The following is a 21565-nucleotide window of genomic DNA, read 5'->3' as shown; positions in this document are numbered from 1 at the left end:
TCAGGTGTTGCTATAGTCGCAAGAGAGAGGGCTGCTGAAAAGCAGGAGGAGTTTGCAGGAATTAGTTGCTGGAGCTTCAGAACTCTTGCACTTAATCCACCCATGCAAAATCAAGTGAGTTTCAAAGTAAATTACCAAAACATATTTATTTCCTTGGACGTTTTGGAGCTGGGACACCTAGGAACAAAGACTATAAATATGTTTTTTTGCTGTTGTTTCTTTTTTAGTTTTTGGTTGTGTTTTTTTTTTGTGTGTTTGTTTTAAAATTATGCCCCCAATTTGGGGAGGTTGCAACCACAGACAGTCTCACGTGCTAACCTCGTCTCAGGTTCTGATGATGAATTGCTTGCTTGGTTCTATCTTCAGTCCTGCCAGTCACAGGTCTGAAATAAGTAAATTTATACTTTTATAAATTTTATAAATTTATAAATTTATAAATTTATAAATCCAAAACACAGCAATGAAGTAAAATTAATAAAATAATTTCCCCTAGTAAATCAATAATGTACTGTTTTACTAGGATTCACACTACAATAAAACACTACAAACTGTTGAAAAGCTTCCTGAATAGTAAAATGGATTATTTTTTTTTAACAGAGTCAGTACCTGAGAGGATAATATCGATGTTCATAAAAAAAAAGAAGATAATTAAAATCTTTACAAAGCATCTGTCATCCAGCTGTAATGACTGGGGATTCTAAAATACTGGATATTGCAATAGAACATAAATTAAAAAAAAAGAGAAGTTTACACACAAAATTAAAACAGAAGCTTGAGACAAAAAAAGACAGAATGTTCTAACCCTCACATAAATGCACAAATGTACTAAACAATTAAGAATAAAAAAAGACCCAAGTTTGAGTACATTTTTTACATGTAAACAAAACAATCACCATGTAACATTTGCTGCGAAAAATCAGAATGATGAGATACAGTGTGGATCACAGATTATTGCACTTTAATTTCTAAATGAGCTTAGACATCTGTGAAATTAAAACCCCAGGGCGGACAATTTATGTGACACTATGTTGAGAAAGGAACAAAGCTCTGAGATGCAAATTCCAGCTTTCCATTGCGTCAGAACAGGTAACCTTGCAAACAACCTTCACACAGCCCAGTTCTCTTCACTCTGACTGATGTCTCCCATATGTATCTATTTCTCCTCTCTGTTTTCCAATCAAGTTGACAGCAATTCCCAGTTCATTCTCTAAAGAGACTGATAAAAGCCAGGCTGGACCTATACCTGTTATTAACCTCTCTTGTACCATTATTACTTATTTTTCTCCTTTGAGATAAGCAGTTACATTGCACTTGCTGATCTTTGCATGTGATGTGCTGTTACATAAAAATGGTACTGCAAATGTCAGCCTGTTGCTGGGTCATTAAAGTCGGGTCATGATATTTGAAAATTTGATGTTCTTAACCTTTTCAGGAGTTAACCAACATTTATTATGGGATTATCTTCCTTTGTTTGTTGTTTCTGTCATTGTTGTTGTTGATGCTGACATTAATTATTCACTAATACAAGCGCCTATATTGTGCTATAAAAAGCCATTGTATTTAATTGATTTATTCATGCTCTTGAATAAACTATTATTTAATTATTAACAGTATTTACGTAATTATTTTCACTGGCCAGTTTGACAGTGCTTGTTTTGAAGGAATGATTTTGAATTCTGTATATGCACAAATAATGATTCAAATCTCTTCCGTGTATATAGTACAGTACGATATGGGATGAGATAGGAAATGGCCTCAAGTTCTTCCAGGGAAGGTTTAATTTGAATTTTAGGCAAACTTCCTCACCAAAAGGGTTATTAAGAAAGTTAGAATTGACAACTGGTTTTATGGTTAGACTCAATCTGAACCTAAATTATTCTATTTTCAATGATACACAAAAAGAAATGGCACTGTTTTTCCTATATGGAAATAGGGGTTTTCTGCCTACCAGTAGCATAACTGAATCTCCTTTTCAATTATGTGCAATTATTTCCTTTATATCTGTTACAAAATAAGGATAAACAATATTGAGCTAAACAGAAAATTGTTATTTCTCATTATTAATTACAGATAAAATTACTTCATAAACTTCATATATAAAAATGGACCTACATGATATTTTGTAGGTATGAATTAACTACAAATCTCAGCTGATGTCTGAATCACACCATGCATCAGAAAGATATTCTAATATGCCAAAATTGTTTATAATTTCTTACATAACTGTAGTTCGAAAGACAAATATCTCCAGAGTTCATTAGTTTTTGCAAGACAAGCATAATGTTGTGCCAACAACTGGGGAAAAAAATAAGAAAAGGTGGAGTTCAAATACTTGCCATGTTTGATTTGAAATTGAAACAAAATTCTTCTGGGAAGCCATTCAGAACAGAGTTTAAAAACTCAGATTCCACCTTCCACCCACATACTCAAAGTCAGATTCTCTAAATAAATCAACCCAACCCTTATATATTAATTATTATTTTTAATTTCTTGACTTCTCTATATACCACAGGAGTCCTTGATTTCTGCAGATGATATATTAATATGAATTATCAGGTGCCTTTTTGAAGTACCACATTTAAATTATTCTTATGCAATCAATATACAGATAATATGTTTTCAAATCACATACCAAAATACATTATTTTGTATGCGTATATTTTTTAATATATTGTCTCATTATTTTTTTCAATATATTTAATGAAAAGATGTCATTTAGAAAGTCTCCTGTGAGAACCTTCTTTAGTTACTAGTATAATGATTTTTAAGTTACTGAATAAGCCTATTTATATTTATATTTATATTTATATTTTTACTAGGTATTTATAGATGCTTTTATAAGGGAATAATGACAATCTGCTGTCCAGCTTTAAGAAGTGAATTCTGATTCCTCAACACTAAGAAGATATCACTCTTCCACATATAACAGTCATGGACTAATGCTCTTGAAAACTTAACTCATTGTCATTTTTACAGCAACAATATTCAAACTGAAAAGATGCAGTTGACAACACTATGCTAGAAAAAATGGTTTGTGCATCATTTTCACACTGCTGAGAATCCCTACTGAAGAAAAATCTTCTCAGATGGAACCATGTAAAAGGGAAGTATTGAAAACTAAAGGTTAAAACAACCAAGCAGTTCTCAGAGTCAAAATATGAGCTGCACAAAATTGTCATAATACTGTTTCAGTTGCTCTCACTTATGAGAAAAATGGCACAAAGCTATTTTACAGTTTTTTGCTTGTAAGCAAAATAAGCTATTAAAAAAAAAAATCACATAGTAATGACTCTAGCAGTCAGGAAGATCTAAGCTCCAAAGATGATTTATTACCTTCTTGAGAGAGTGAATGGGCACTGTGTAATAAACTGATTTTGAGTATCAATATGTTTACAGAAAGCTTTTTCTTCATGTTAGCACAATAAGCTGTTGCCTCAGTTGCTGGATGTGACACAACCAACCAGGAACAGATCTGCTTCAGTCTTTCACACTTGAAGTATCTTCTTCTCCCTGGTCATACTGCAGTGTGGAAGCTGTGTCCAAAATGCAAGTACTTTAGCTCTGCACAGAAGGCAGATTATGCTTTCACTCATTTTTTAGGGATATCTTCCATAGTAAGTTGCTTTTGTTATTTTGCTATTTCTATCAGTTGAAATCCAATGTTGATGGAGTGCTTATTGCATTTGGACTCAGGTGTCTGGGTTTTTTTTCCTTAGGAAATCCTCATCTTTTTTTGCGTTGGCATTAGAGACATGGACCAAGGCTGTATGGTTCATTGGTGGCTTGATCCCACTTATCTACAAAAATCTTTAAAACCTTTAAAATCTTTCTAAAGATATCATGTGTCTTCACTTTATTTTTAGCAGGACAAGTATGCATAAGAGACTCCTACTTTTGAAATAAAAATTTTTCCTGAGTTTTGACCCTTCCTTCAGAACCATATTCCCCTGCCACACTTGAAAGATAAATTGTTTAAATGAACTTTTTAATAACTTTTTACACAGCATCTAATTGAGGACTAGCCTAGCAGGCAGCCTCAGCAGGTGCATTTCTATCAAAAATAATTTCACTGCATCTTCTATATAATTGAATTGACTAAGTTCTGCTACATCATGATGTTTTCTCTCATTATAATGACAGCTGTGATATATTGCAAGTTAGTTGCTTGAGCAGAAGAAAAAACAGAAGAAAAAAATATCCATTTCAACAATGATTCTTCAAACCAAGCATCTGAGGGATAAAAAACAATAAACAAACAAAAAGAACACCCCCCCCCCAAAAAAAAAAACAACCCAAAAACCTGAGAACAAAGAGCTCATTAACATTAAGTGGTAAATAACTCAAAATATTGAATATTTTTATTTTAAAAGTATCTAGATTGGTTTTAGAACATTCACAATATTAGGCATCAAAAAGTATTTTAATTTTACTACCTGCCCTCAAAATATTATTTCTTGTGGAAAATTAAAAAAAAAAAAAACAAACCCAGCTTCTTCCTTAAAGAAAATTCTAAGAGCCTTCTTCAATTTCTTAGCAGTGAACTGAGCTCTGACATTCTAGCTGGTAGTGTAAATGTGTTTTTCTTTTACTTTTCTAAACCAAGAACACTCTTTTCAAAACATTCAGTTAATATAAGAGAAAATATCATATAAAACATGCGTCGTAAAGTAAACACAATCTGCAGCTATTTAGAAAGTGCCCTAATAACTTGCTCTTTTAAAAAGGGAGCTTATTGACTAAAAAAACAAAAAAACAAAACTGAAATATAATAAAAATAACTTGTCTCTGTATCAGTTTTCATAGAAGTACAAGATATTATTTACTGTCACTGAGAGCACTGAATACTGAAATAAAGTTCCATAAATTACCCAAATTTTAAGTAGTTTTTATACTCAGCTGTATGTGTTCAGTTTCCAGAAATAATCAGAAAGAAACTTTCTCAAATAGGACTTACTACACCACCACAACTGTGCTTTCCTAGTCTGGATATTACTTCTATTTGTAAGTACATGTGACACCAGATATATAAAGTCAGTAAAACTACTGGGCTACTGAGTAACTAATTGATTTATCATTACCAGTTCTCGAAGATTTTACCTGAACGGATGAACTGCTATTGTTCCACCCATCTTTTAATGGTTATCAGAATAAGCATTTGTATATTACACTCTGCCAAAATATGTTACCTTTCTCAAAACACTTCAGATCCTCTGAACTTCTATTTCGTACTACTCAGCACAATACTTTGCATAAATGGAAAAAAACCATAATGATGGGGTTTGATACTTAAGGAAAAAACTTAAGTCTTTTCAGAAAGGTAGGCACAAAGAAGAAAAATGTGCTTTAATAGCATGCAATAGTTTTTTTTCTTATATAGTCTTGTATATATTTGTAGAAGAACATCTCTTAGGCATCAGTGCAAACTTCAGATTGCTCTTAAAAGGCATCACTGTTCATCTTTTATTGCCAGAAGAATTAATAAAAGTCACCAACAGAACTTACTTTACCACAAATTTGGTATGTTCAAGAGGTAGAATAGTAAATTTAAGTGATCATACAAATCTGATTTAATAAATTTTTGGCACAAATATTGACATTTTGCATTAAAATTACTATAATCATATAATATACAGAATAACTAAAAACTCTTTATTTTCTGAAGTTGGGCAAGTTACTAATGTACTAGCAAATCAGTTATCAGATTCTGAAAGTTTTCTGGTATGTGCTATTATTGCCATATATTGTAAAGAAAATTATCATTCTTTCATTTCTGTCTTTGCCACAAACACTTTTGGTATCTATTCCCAGCTACTACCACAAGCAAATTGGTATAAACTCCATCAGTATTCAGAATACTTTGTATCAATTCATATTAATTCCTTAGCATTAAATATTGAATAATCTTTTTAAGAAGAAACATTTATTTAAAGGCAGTATTTTATTTCTAGTATCTGAGAATCTGATTTTGATTCTTAGATAATAAAGGCATTATCTAAAATATTTCTGCTACTATCACATCATCTTGAAGGATCATACCTTCAAAAATTGTGATCATTTACTACTTCTCTCAAAAGTACTTACACAATAGCAGTCTTATTTCAGATACATCTTTACCTATGCTCTATGCAATTTCTGCTTCCATATCTTAGGAGGATTTTTCCACAGTTGAAAAATCATTACAAAGATGCAATTCCACTTTCTATGAGAAACTCTGTTTTCACTTGGAAGTTTTAACCTGTCCTGAAGCTTACTCAAGACTTACGGAAGTGAAAGGATTATGGGAACTGCTTTGGCTCTAAAGTATCTAATCATCATGATCTTAAACCAGGAAGGGGATTAGTAAAATCCTGTAAATCATGAGCAAATTTGCAGATGACACTAACCTGGGGGGAAGAGTGGATCATCTGGAAGGCAGGAGGGCTCTGCAGAGGGACCTGGACAGACTGGAGAGTTGGGCTGATTCCAATGGGATGAGGTTCAACAAGGCCAAGTGCCGGGTCCTGCACTGTGGCCACAACAACCCCATGGGGAGCTCCAGGCTGGGCACAGAGTGGCTGAGAGCAGCCAGGCAGAAAGGGACCTGGGAGTCTGGATTGACAGGAAGCTGAACATGAGCCAGCAGTGTGCCCAGGTAGCCAAGAAGGCCAATGGCATCCTGGCCTGTAGCAGGAACAGCGTGGCCAGCAGGTCCAGGGAAGGGATTCTGCCCCTGTACTCAGCCCTGGTGAGGCCACACCTCGAGTCCTGTGTCCAGTTCTGGGCCCCTCAGTTCAGGAAGGAGATTGAGGTGCTGGAGCAGGTCCAAAGGAGGGCAACCAGGCTGATGAAGGGACTCCAGCACAGATCCTATGAGGAAGGGCTGAGGGAGCTGGGGGTGTTCAGCCTGGAGAAGAGGAGGCTCAGGGGAGACCTCATCACTCTCTACAACTCCCTGAAAGGAGGCTGGAGCCAGGGGGGAGAGGTTGGTCTCTTTTCCCAAGCAACCCTCAGCAAGACAAGAGGGCACGGTCTCAAGTTGTGCCGGGGGAGGTTTAGATTGAATATTAGAAAGAATTTCTTTACTGACAGGGTGATCAGACATTGGAATGGGCTGCCCTGGGAAGTGGTGGATTCTCCATCCCTGGAGATATTTAAAAAGAGACTGGATGTGGCACTCAGTGACATGGTCTGGTAACTGCAGCGGTAGTGGATCAAGGGTTGGACTTGATGATCTCTGAGGTCCCTTCCAATCCAGACAATTCTATGATTCTATGATTCACTGAATCTCTCAGACAATGAGCATGTGGGTCATCTGAACAACAGAAAATAAAAGTCTGTATCTGCTTCTCTGCGCTGCATTGGGGAGGGAGCTTTGGGATGACCAAGTCAAATGAGTCACCTCATGAAGAGAACCAAACCCCTTGCTTTTCCTTCTCCCATGGGAACACTTTATCCACTGGAACTATCAAGACTTCTCTTTGTTGCTTGCAGCTTTGCCCCTTCTGCTGCCTCAGACTGCTGGCTGTGCAGTTATACGGCTGTTTTCAGGAAGACACAATGTGCCTGTGTAGTCTGTAGCTTGAGAACTGTCAGCCTCACGTTAGGAAGGAAGCTGAACCTCCCAGGGGACAGGAGGAAAAAATTACAGGTATTCCAGTTCTGCAGCTCTATTCCACCACTCAGGTAACAACTGCTTGTTGAGGAAATTTTGGCATGTCAGCATACGTGAGGATGCCTCCTAAAATGCAAATTATGTCATAAAAAGTGAGATGTTGATGAAACTCCCTGAGTGCAGACAGGAACAAACTGATCTATGTGACCTTATCAACCTATCTTAAAAGCTGATGTGCCATTTCTTTTCATGTTTTGCCACAGACCAGATGTACTTTGATGCACAACATGTTTTCCTGACTAATTAATATTTTAGAGTGTCATTCTAGCATATTCTGTATCAACATATATTCAGAATACACAACGTTCTGTCAAGTACAATTTAAAAAAAATCCAGCTAACTGTCTCAAGTTCAGTAAAAAGGCTATATTATTGCAAATGATGCAAATAGTTCTGGTTCTACTGGAAAAAAAATGAAAATTTTCTGTCATTTTTGCTATTTCATCCCTCAGAAAATTAGATTCACCTTCAAGCATTTAAATACAGTGAAAACTTATTTCCAATTAAGAGCTTTTTCAAAAACACCAATGACATTTATTTTCTTTAAAATAATCCTATTCTTCAAAGTCAAAAGTTGTGCATAATATTTTTAAAATTCATATATATAATTTTAAACATTAAAAAATCTAATTTCAACTGAAGAAAAGGAATGTAGTAGTAATTTAGCTTTGTAGAAAAGAAAATCAAAATTATATAGTTCATTCTGAAAGAGCACTTAGTTGAAAAAACTAGTTATTATTTATATAATATATTTTGAGCAAAACATAATTGAAAGAGCAATATATAAATTTATAACTCTGGTGGCATTATTTTCTTTACCAATGTTATAAATTCTTAGTTGCAAATTATTTTCAATTTCACTTTATTTTGGTGTTGACACAAAAATTGGCCCATCTTCAATGAAGTTTTTCAAGTAGTTCAGTTACAAACAAAACTGACAAAACAGAACCATTCAGCAACCATAGGATTCCATACCAGCAGCATTTAATCATATCTGCAGCTATGGTAACAGAACAACCAAGGAACTAGACACTGTGTGAGTCTGACCTCACTGATTTGCAACTGTCTCAAAAGAGCAATTTTAAAATGAATAGCCCTGGCTTGGGTGGAGGAGCTGGCTGGCCAAAGCTGAGCAGGGTGACACCTCAGGATGTGATAAGACCTATTGGGTGGAGGCTATTCCTCTTCTCTGAGCACCAGCCTTCAATGCTGGGACATCCCTCCAGGCATGACTGAGCCACCTTCATTGTACCTGGCTGAGGGGGCTGAAGCAGAGCAAGGATGGCATCAGGAAGATGAAAACTGATGACTGGGTGGAGACTACTCCCCTTTCCTGAGGGCCAACCTTCAATGCTGGGATGCCCCTGGAGGCACGATGTACCTGGTTAAGTGGCAGGAAGAGAGGAGGAATGGCATCTGGAAGGAGATAAGAATTGATGAGTGGGTAGAGGGCTACACCCTTCTGCTCCTCTCCAGGCAGCCTGTCTTCTAAGGACCCTGGCTGACTGACAGCTGCCCCTTTGGAACAAAAGGACTCGGGGGTATATATGGCTGTCCATGCTCTGACTGCTTTGTCTTTTTGTCTTTTGACCCACCACCATTACCTCACTGGACCCTGTCATCAGCGACATCCTGAAGTACCTCGCTGGATAGCTGGACCCCTGGTGGTGACTCTCTCTCTCTCTCTTATTCTTCCCACTTTCTTACCCTTTATTTCTCCTCACTTCTCTCTCATTCTTTCTTAGCATTTTCTTACTCATTCTTTTCTCTCTCTTTCTTATATCTTCTTTTCCTCTCTCCCCCTTTTGCCTGGCTCTATATTTTTGCTTGTGTCAATTGTCAAATAAAATCTGCTTGCATTCGACCATTTCTATGGTTGGACTTTGTTTCGCGGATCCAAAACAAAAATAAATTTTAATATTACCTCGGACCGTAACAGACATGATTTTCTCTGAAAATGCTGCTGGGTTTATGTGACATTGCAGAACGGTTGGCAATGCCCAGGGATTGGTTGCAAATCAACCAGCTCTTGGAATTTTAGCAGTTCACTGAGCAGAAGATTGTGATTGTTCCATAACATCTTCACTTTTAGCCAACATCTTCAAGAACTTTTCTGCAAGGCTGGATACAGCTTTGATTGTACAGCTACAATCAAAGAAGATGAGCCATAACGTTTCATTTTTAATTTATTAGCTAACCTTGAATATAATAAGAATATAATATTGAATATATATATATATATATAATAAGACATTTGAATATAATAAGACATTTACTAGTTTGGAGCTTCTCTCAGACAGCTATATTCAAAAATTTCAGAATCCATAATAAATATTTTTGTACCTATATTTATGAAGGTAATCACAAACAGCTTTGTGAGCTGCTACTACATTGAGATACCATTTTTTAAACAGAAGAAGAAATTAGTAATAATAGTAAACTAAAAAATCTGAAAGATAGGGTGTCTAGTAGCTTTTAATTAAATTAAGATAGTTTGTGGAGCTGCACATGTGAAAAACATATTTTGTAATGAACTGATCAGTGCTGTGGGAAATAGGAGGTGGTGGTCTGACTATTTTAATTATAAACTGATGTATCTTTCAGATCATAGACACTGTCATCACAGCTGAATAGAGGCACAGCTGAACAGTTTTGTAAGCAAAACATTTTCTACAAACACCTTACAAAAGGCATTGACAAAGTAGTGTAGACAGGAAATAAATGTTAATCCACGATAATAATAAACAGTTGTATTTTAACAACTTCCTAATGACAAATCCATACTTTGCTGGATAATTTAATGGTACAGTAGTAATACAAAGCATACTCAGAAAAAAAAAAAAAAAAACGAAAACAAAAACCACAAACAAAAAACCCCAAACAACTAAGTGGCAAGTAATAATGCTATAATTTTCAGGAGTAAAACTAAGGGTACAAATAATTTGCCTCATATCACACAACATGTAGGAAGTATTCCTACAATATTCTAAGTAATGTATTAAAATGTTGTCAGATGAACAGGTCAGATGAATCGTTCTCTAAATTTCCTAAAATACTGGTTTCTTTAAAATATCTAGAATATCTATTCTATATTGCAAGCAGCAGCTTAGATGATTAAACTACAATCAATTTTCTCAGGTAGGGTGTCCTATTTAGTCAAAGTTTCCCATTTTATTTTGTTTAAAGCTAGCTGTGCAACCAGATATTCCCTAAGGAGATCTTGAAATCAAACATGTGTCCTTGGCATAATTCCAGTGCTTTCCAGAACCCTGCTTGAAATTGGTTGTCTGGGTTATAGTTGTATAAAGGTACTGAAAGCTATGCTGTTGAGTCTTTTTCCAAGCATATTCCAAAAGCAGTTCTTCCTTACTCAAAATATACTGTATCAAGGCAATTTTGGGTGACATCTATATTAAATAAAAAAGAAGTTAGATATTGCATACAATGTGGTTCAGTATGAACCACAAAATACTGCTGACTTTCAGAGATGCATACAGTTATATATCATCATTCATTAAATATGTGATAAAATCTCTATCATAGACATTTCATTATTTATATAGTCACCGTTTAAAATATTTTTTTAAGATGCAGCAGAGATATTGTGGATCCTGTTTTTGTTTTGCTTTTGGGTTTTTTTAACTAATATTTTTTGTCTTCTAAAACTCACATTTTTGTAAAATTTGTAAAAATAAGCTTCACATCCCAGATTACCAATTGCATGTCCATATGAGCTTCATATTCTACAAACTGTATCTTTCTTGGTTTTATTAGTGACGAAGGCAAAGAAAGAGGGCAACTGCTGCCATGCAACAGTTTTGGGTTTTATTACTGTTGATTTTTTGTTTGGTTGGTTGGTTGTTTTTTTGTTTTTCCCCAAAGCATTAGTTGGAAAACTTCCAACAAAAAATGAGGACATTTTTCACCATGTAAAGAGAAAATTATATATTTTTTTCCTACATGCACACAAGTGGACACATCCAGTTTGACTTATATATATATGGGGAGCAAAGGGCACCAGTAAACAAAATTCTCTTAAGTGCCACAATTCTGTTTTCTTACTGGCTCCAGGAACTCCAGCTACAAAATGGATCTGAACTATAAATGAAAAAAGAATGAATCAATGAATTATACCTTCTGTAGAAATAATATCTTTATAGAAAATGATAAAGGCAGAGATGTTGAAATTCAGTAGACTCTCTTCTCTCTGAATCTTCTGTTACAGCAATGTATAGTGTGTATATATATATATATATATATATATAAAGTATATATATTTCAAGAGCAGTCTTGAAACTTAATTAACTTGTGTTAATTAAGGATATTGACCCTGTTCTCAAAATACGATTTCCCCAACCAAATTAAGATTTAAGAAGTCTTGTCATTGAAATAATTGTGTTTTTTCTGTAGTAAACAATTACATATTGCTGGGTTGCTGTTGAAAAAGTTCTAACTTTTATCTTGGATTCACTTGCATTTCAGTGAAACATGAACTCTGTTTATCGTATGAAGTTTCTAAAGCCCATCCCTGTGGAAGGTAGGTTGTACCTAAACATAAGATGCTGTATCACAACACAGGAGAATTTTTCTTTTATTCACATTCACTTCATATTTCTGAGCAAAATTCTGACTCCAAGTGAAGTAAGTGGCAATATTGACTTTGTTAGAGCTGAAATTTAACTCCTCAAATGTGCCTCCTCTTAACATCAAGAATCTTGTAAGATTCTTGAACCTTTTCCTCAGACTTTTACTTATTTATTGCTTGTTGTCCTTGCCCTTTGGGTAGAAAGAAGGCAATGAATCTGCAAAATCATTGTTTCCATTAAGGACTAGAACACAAAGGCACCTGGTAATGCTGCTGCTTGTCTCTATCACATGTAACTTTTAAGTTCCTACTCTCAATAATGAACAGCCCTTACCTAGTGCTTGAGTTGAAATCGTTTCTTTGCAATGAATCTGCAAAATCAGTTTCCACTAGGGACTAGAACACAAAGGCACCTGGTAATGCTGCTGCTTGTCTCTATCACATGTAACTTTCAAGTTCCTGCTCTCAATAATGAAACAGCCCTTACCTCGTGCTTGAGTTGAAATCTTTTCTTAGGTTTTATACCTATATTTCTCCTTTGGGGAAAGAACTGACTCACTCTTTTCTTATTAAAAATAGGTGGAAGAGTATTCTCTTTTCTTCAAGTCATCACTTTGAAATTTTTTCACCTCAGCAACTATGGACATATTACATTGTAGATGTTTCTGTGGTAGTGCCCTGTACAGTACACAGGCAGACACAGGTATTGCTAGAGTTCAACTCGTTCTTCAGCAGATGTCTAAGCTGGGTTGGAACAGTTAAGGGGTCTGTATCAGGCTGAATGAGGTAAAGATGAGAAATTATTGTGTACATCAAATACACTCAGTCCTGGTACTTTAGAGATTCTCTAGCAGTCACTTGCAGATCTGTAGCTTACTCTGAAGCAAAGTATACTTGTATAAGTATATACTGATATGACAAGATTACCTATCAGATATGTAATAGGTAGGTACATGGCAGAGCTCAGCCAGAGTTCAGTCCTTTTTTGTATCATCACTTTTCCCCTTTCTTCCTTCAGCCTTCCTCTTCACCTTCACCCTTCTTCACCTTTTCCTGTTTGCTTTGGCATCCTGGGAGGATTCTGTCCATTCATTTGCCTGTGGTCCTGATCTGTGCCAGCCTGAATCTGTGTGTTCCTGCCTCCAGCTCCTGACTGCTGCTCACTCCAGGAACCCAGCCTGGATCCAGGGCTGCCCTGCAGCCTTGGTTGTGATGTGAGAGTTACTGGGGAGAGGGGGGAGGAACATGGTATCGTTTTTTCTGTATATTTGTACATATTGAATAATTTTTCCTTTTTTATCATTTCTTCTTCATTAAAGCTATCAGGGAGGGGAGGGGGATTAATAGAGAGCATCTGTCATTCAGTTAATTGCTGGCCTAGTGTTAATGGCAAGGTCATATCTGACAATTTGCTCTATGTATCTGATAACTTGGGAAAGTCTATGAGTGACAGAGGAGGATGGACTCTTAACACTGAAAAGGAAATAATCTGTGTTCCTTTGTCACCAGACACATGTTGGATGCCTGGCTTTGATATTCAGATATTGTGAAGCTTAATTGACAACAAGTTCTAACGTGAGAGATTGTTTAAGGAATACATGTTGAATGGTATAGGTATTAAACTTCAAGCTCCAAAGAACATGAACCACTTCAGCCTCTTTCATTACAGATGAGATTACTTCTGTTGTAAAGCAAAGAACAAATCTCTTTTTAATATCTTGCAGTCCATGACTTCTAGCTGCATTATTAATATTTGCCCTTTTTTTGTTAGAGCAAGTACTCTCAGTAAGTATTTGATCCGCTGTAATAAAATCCCTATTAACAAAAGCATGAAGTAATGAACAAACTGACTTAGATCTAACGCTTGCTGATAGAAGATGCTGGATAAAATATATGCTTGATAGCCTTCCTCCCATCATGTGCTCTACTACATTTTGCAATATCAATAAACTAAGAATATATGAATAAAACTATTGCTCCAGTGTACTATTCTACTACGACAAATACGAAAATTTGATTTTTGTTAAATATTGTAAACCAGAGCTGAGAAAGCTATAAAGAAATTAATGAGGATATATATTTTAATAGTTATGTACTAAAATACAGCCGATTTTCATAGAATTGTTTCTAAATTCTACCCAATTATTGTCCATTTTCACCTTTTTTTGTCAGTGCCACATTTCAATCCTAACATTTCCATAATTTTCAATATTTTCATACCAAGTATTTTCCCCCTCAAGCATAGTCTTCCAGTTCTAAATTCTATAAGCATCAAAATCACAGAATGACTTGGTTTGGAAGAGACCTTAAAGATCATCTAGTTTCAAACCCCTGCATGGGCAGGGACTCCTCCCACCAGACCAGGTTGCTCAAGGCCCCATCCAACCTGGCCTTGAACAGCTACAACTTCCCTGGGCAACCTGTGCCACTGTCTCATCACACTCACAGAAAATTATTGCTTCCTTATGTCTAACATAAATCTATTCCCTTTCAGCTTAAAACCATTCCCCAGTTCCCCCATCCAATCACTACATGCCATCATAAAAAGTTCCCTTGTAGCTTTCACGTAAGCGCCCTTCAGGTACTGGAAGGTTGCTATAAGGTCTCCCCAGAGCCTTCTCTTCTCCAGGCAGAACAACCCCAACTGTCTCAGCCTATCCTCTGAAGAGAGGTGCTCCAGACCTCTGATCATCTTCGTGTCTCTCCTCTGGACACATTAAAGGAGCTCTATGTCCTTCTTTTGTTGGGGACTCCAGAACTAGACACAGCACTCCAAGTGGGATCTCACAAGAGCAGAGTAGAGGTGGAGAATCACCTCCTTTGACCTCCTGACTACATTTCTTTTGACACAGCCCAGCATACAGCTGGATTTCTGGGCTGAAGTGCACCTTGCCAGCTCACCTTTTGCTTTTCATCAACCAACACCCCCCCCCCACAAGTGCTTCTCCTCAGGTCTGCTCTCAATCCATTCTCCACCCAGCCTGTGTCTGTGCTAAACAGGCTTCTTGATTCAGATGCTCTGTTCACTCCCACCTCAGGTCACCTCAGGTCACTGCTGCTTACCCACCCAGCTGCCCTACCCAGACAGTGAGATATTGCAAAAGCTGACTCTGTGCACATTGTTATATACACACCTTACTATGTGTATATTGTTAGACAATACATGGTCATGGTCCATTTTCTATTTTGGGGGCCAAACATACAGCTTAAGTGGGACATATTGACACAAAATTAGGTCCTGTCTGTCCTGTTTACCCTTTATATTTATCATATAATTAGAACTTTCTGTACACTTCTTTTCTCTTGACTGTTGGTTTGGTGGGTTTTTTTTTGTTAAAATGGACAAAAATTATTACTGATACCTAATGGCACAAATTTTTATTGCATGAAAATGAGGTTCAATTGCTTCTTTTCCAGCTTCTTTTAGCATATAGGTAATAGTTCCCTCTTTCAAGATGTACCAAAATTTTGCCAACAGATAAGTCAGCTGCAAGATAAAAAATACCTGTCCTGCAGAAGAGGAAAGGACAACTCTTGAAAACATGTAGAAAGACTGTCAGCTTTCTGGATGACTTTCATCTTCTGTAAAAGTAGATGGCTCTAAAATGAGCTCAGACTCTGCCTGTAATTTGTTAACTTACTGTTCTTTTAATTTATTAACTTACTGTTTCGTTCACACAAAAAACAATTTGGTCAACTTTATCACTTTGACAACACATTCTCTTTGGTTCTCCCCACTGAAAAAATCAATAAAGCATTTTCAGATAAAATAAAGAAAATTTAGTGCAATATATGAACACTTAGAACTTAAAAAATATTCCATTGCTGATGAGAGGTCTACCCTAATTTCATATTGAGATCACATAAACTGCTGAACCTCTAAACTGCAAATGATGAGAATATCCCAAACTTCATACGGCATTGCTAACACACCAAAAATATTGAGCTGTCACTTCTATACCTGATGTCAAGTCACAATTTTTTTATGCCCAACTGCTTATGCTGGCCTCTGTGTCACTTAAATACAACATATCTCACAGCTATATATATTTTAGTACTTCTGTAAATCTCTTGGAAGTACCATAGTTACTGTTATTTGTATTTTTTCAAGAGGAGACATTAACGGTGGTGGACTTTTATTAAGGTATATAAAGCACATAATAGACTTTTATATACAGATTGGAATCTGATATTTCATTGCCCTGCTCCTCAGTGCCTAAACAGCCTGTGGTATCTGGTAAAAAAGTAAAGTCAGCCTGCAGAACTGGAACTAGGAATGTCATCAAATCACAGGTGGATGGAAGTATATGCCAAGATATTTGCCGCATTTAATCTCAGCAGCTTCTATTTCTTTTCTAGCTTTTGATTATCTAGCTTCTATTTTCCAATATTCAAGTGATAATATACCTCACTAATTTAAATGTATCTGTTTTATTAAGAGGTGAGCAGTTATTAGAAGATATAAGCTCATCATTTATACAAGAACTTATAAATGTATCTGAATCACAGAGGAAGGGATAAAGTTTCCATTTACACATTTTCAATATAGATAATACTTTATCACATTTTATAAATCTAAGCTGTTCTATGTTTTATTTCAGCTCAACTGTTTATAATTTACTAGAATTAATTTTTTATTTATATATGAACCTCATAGCAAGTTTTGTTAGCTTAAGAAAATAAGGGTTGCCATACGCCTTCATAAACAGAACTAGTCACACTTTTATTTGCTATTATTAGTTTGCTCCATCAACACAGAGCAGATTATTTTTTAAAGTTTAATACTGGCAAAGAATCTCCAGAGAAGAATACATAATTTGAAAAGTTAAGTCAATTTTATGAGGTGCTATTCTTCAAAAAAAGATTATACTGGTCCAGTTGAAACTACAGTTTGAGGAAAAAAAAATATCTTTTTAATGTTGGTTGGTGGGGTTTTTTGTTGGTTTTTGTTTCTTTGTTTTTGTTGTTTTGTTTTTCTTTTTTGTTGTTTGGGTCTGGTTTTGTTTGTTTTGGGTTTTTTGGGGGGGTTTATCGAGTAACCATAAAAAGATGGATATATTATAGTAATGAGCATATTGAAAAGTATACTGATAAGCATCAAATTATACTGAACCATCTTCCCTTTACCTGTTTTGGTATTTTTTTTCTGTTGCTGTATAGTTTTATTTGTAATATGCTAAATAGTGAACTCAAGTTCTCTGTATTCTGGAAGTTACAGAAAGCTGTTCAATACAGTATCAAGACAGATAAAAGTATATGCATCTCAAACAGATATTTCTAACAACAAGCTTAGATTTGCAATGATCTTGCCTGCATATAACTATCTATTCAGAATGCAGCAATTCATAAAATGAAATGCAGTTTCAGTGGTATTTGGATTGATAAATATTCTAATCTCTTTCTCTCAGGTAAATAGTGATAAATATAAACTCTCAATGTCATTTAGTGTTCTGAATTGCTAATTTCAATTTCTTCTCCAGTAACTAGTATAACATTTTATTAGTTTGCTTCTTTGCATAGCATAATTTTAATAACAGCAAAGTAATTCAGACTTGAATGTGGAAGATATGATATGCTGTATTATCATTCCTCATAATACCTTATTGTTTACATAAATTTCAAAGATGCTTAAAACAATCACTGAAAAATTACACTTTCTGATATTTTTAAGTAATCATAAAATTAGAGTACAGAAATGAGAATGTTTAAAGCTCAGTGATAATAATGTGTTATGCTGACTGCATGGGTATGAAAGTACCATGAAAAATCACAAGTAATACAGTTTTAAACATTCTTGATACATGTGAATTGAATTGAAGCAATACAATTTAACAGACTATTCAGGAAAACATCCTTGCTGAAGAGGAATAGTCACATTACACCATTATCAGAGAATAAACTAAGCACCAGGCACTGAGAATTTTAGTGTTGCCAGTAAATGAAAATATAAGAATTACTGAACCAAATCTTCAACAATTAAGATGAAATAATTTAAAAATCAATGATGAAAACTAATGTAATAAACTTGAAATGTAGTGGAAAATAGCTTTTTCTAGCCAGACATTTTATAATTTAGCATTTTGAGAACATTTAACAGAAGAGTGCTAGGGAGTTTAAAGCTATGTAACACTAGACAAAACATAGATCTTACTTTAACAAGACAAATTACCATTTTTTTATTTCTGAAACAAAGTTTTAGGCATTATGCTATATGAGGAGCTGTTGGAAACACAAATAATCAAAAATTTATGAGTGCAAAAAGACCTAATAGTATTTTTTACTGAGTGTCTAGAAGTGATATCAAGAACAATTAAATATATAATAACTGAGTGCTTATAAGAAACACGAAGATATTGGCACATTTTAACTTAAAAAATCTAGGTGTTAAAACTCTTTAGATATGTCATAGGGATTCACAGGATGAGAGAGACCCCCACAAAAACTTAACGAACCATAGCAGAATCACCTGAAAGCCCTATCCATATTACAAGAATTGAGTGTTTTTAATTTAGTTAGATACATGTAGGCATGTAGTGTCAGCTTTCCTACCTTTCCTAAAGTATATATATAATACACGTAAATATAGTAAAAGTCAATAAATAAATAATCTAAAAGCCTCACTATTTGTATGAACTTAGAATTTTATTTCTAAAAAGCCTCCATTAAAAGGAATGTTTTCGGATATATCTACCAGCAGGAATAAGAATGGAATATGTTTCTTTTTATCTGATTTAATACCAGAAAAATGGCTGTGCCTTTTTTTTTTTTTTTCTTTTTTCTTTTTCAGCCTGGAGATCATTTTGCTGTTTTTTTTTTTCTAGAAAGTAGCAAAAGAGGACACAGTAACATCTTCCTCAGTCTTCTGTGTGTTGCATGATGACCCTGTTACAGAGATGGCTTTTCCTCCATGTTGTTACGAGCCTCTATTAGGACTTAAGCAGATAAATCACTGTCTTTTTTCTTCCTGCTCCCTGTACTAATAGAAAAAGATCCCTGTATACCAAGCAACACAAAATATGTCATTGTTTATGGATTCAGTTTGCATTTCCAAGAAAACAACATTAGTGATGTCTAATAAAGCAGAAACTGAGAGGGAGGGTAGTAAATTTTAAAAGGAACACCATCCTCTTTCCAAGTATCATGGATCCCAGTCAGTTTGCATCTGGACTTCGGAAAGCAGGAATTCCTTTATATCTTAGGTCATAAAAAAATAAAACAAACAAAAAAATGTACTAGGCAAGACTGAAACTTTCTTCTGACCATCTAGCTTCTGTTGCTAGGATAATCCTTTGGTTCAGAAACTCAAATGGTAACTGTCATATTACTGTGAAATATGTGAAAAATAATGTGGTGTGGAGGGCAAGGGGACTCTTAAATTACACATAGGAGATGTTTCCTTTTTTGTCCTGAAAGAAGAAATGTTAAGGAATTGCCCTGATCTACACCACTGAATCTATGCAGCTCAGGGTAGTAAGTTTTCACCTTATGAACATTTCCACAATTTCCCATCACATTCAAGCTCGTTCAAGCACAAAGGATAAAAATTAAGATTCAACTCTATTACTTCTTAACTTCCAGGTGCTTGCCTTTTAAAATCTAAATTAAGTTCTTTTCATTTCTTTTTTTTTTTTTTTTTTATACAATATATGATAAAGGAAGTAACTGCATCAGAAAGGAGTTAATAACTACATCACTGCAACTTGCTTGCTCCTGGGTACTCTTCACATGTGAAAGTGGAAGTAGTTTAATTTAATATATTTTTAATTTCAGCAGTAGGGACAGCTTGACATATTACTGAAAAAAGCCCACTATTAATGAGAAATATAATTGATAAATTATCATGAGAACATTCAAAAATCTTTAAATTTAAATTATATAATGCTTCCTTTTAAACTTATCTTCTATTTCTAACACTTAATGGAATATTTATTTATTTTTAGCTTCTCCTGATAACAGAAGCTTTATTTCTTCTCCCTTTCACTTAAAATGAAAACTGATTTTCTCATGTATCCTCAGCAGGGAAAAGCAGAAAATTCTCAAAGTCCATGAGATGTTAAATAAAATCAACAGCAGCAATGACTGGTCTCTTCCAGTGGTAGACTAGCAAGATATATAGACACATTTTAGGCAATTAGCTGGTTGTCTGAGAGAAAATGCAATAATCATACAACTTCTTGATGGGTGTTGTTCCAGCACAACTGAACCACTAAGTAAAATGAAGTCTTCAGCAGACTTAACATGTTCAGCATGTCAACCTCAGTTTGCTCCTTCAATGATCTGTATGCACAACAGGCACTCACATTACAGAGTTAAAAAATCCCAGCAGGTAGTACTAAGCTGGACCTCATCTTGCCATGGAGATGTGAAGAAGAAAACTTCCTATCCTCACCAAATAAGAAAGTAGCAAGGTCTGGCTAAATATTAGTTTCAACAAATCTGAAACTACTATTCCTGTAGTAGTCACGAGTAGGTCACAAAGGGAGTCCTTGCTTTTATGTTATCACCCATGTGCAAACTAATTCATAATGTACAAAATAGATCTAATTAAAGACATTATCACTGCCCACAAATCTGTCTTTCTTATGTCCTTATATTATTACAGTTGTAAAACAACTACACTTACAGAGGTATGTTTTCACTGATTTAAGTCTGGATGACAGCACTTAAGCAGGATATATAGTGTGGGCTCAAGATATTGGGGGGAAATAAATAACCTTGAAAAATTCAGAAACATTTTTTTTTCTTTGTCTTCCCCGCATCTCCACTCCTCCATCCCCACAATCTGATCAAGTAACAATTGGCTTACTTTTACTTCTCCCTGTGTTTGGAAGGAGGGTGTAGGTTCTGCCTGAAGTAACTGTATGTATTGACCAATGTATGGTGAAAGCCACTTATTCCTCTAAAAGGTACAAGCCTCCTATATAAAGAAAGTGTATAATTAAATCCAAGATCTTCTAAGCAACATGTGGCTAAATTTAGACTTATTTAATTTAATCAAAACCTATTTTGAAGGCCCTATGACTTAACGTGACAAAGGGAAGAAAAAAGTAGACAGCTAAAGCCAGCATTGCAGAGCTTTAGCAATCTTTGGAACTGAAGTTACAGGATTGCCTTAAATTTACTTCATGCAGTTCTCCAGTACAGAATTCTTACCAAGCTCTCTTAATTTTGGGAAATGGGAAGGCCAGATTCTGAGCTTCATTTTAGTAATTTAGTGCAGCCAATTATACTGATCTTAATGTTTGTTTTTAACTTTCTATCTTGATGGCCTTACGATCTTTCTTTTCACTCCGCTTCTTTCTCCGCCACTAATGACTTCAGTTGTTGTTT

The sequence above is a fragment of the Heliangelus exortis genome, chromosome 1 (assembly GCF_036169615.1).
Source record: "Heliangelus exortis chromosome 1, bHelExo1.hap1, whole genome shotgun sequence".
Taxonomy (NCBI): Eukaryota; Metazoa; Chordata; class Aves; order Apodiformes; family Trochilidae; genus Heliangelus; species Heliangelus exortis.
This window is presented reverse-complemented; position numbering follows the sequence as displayed.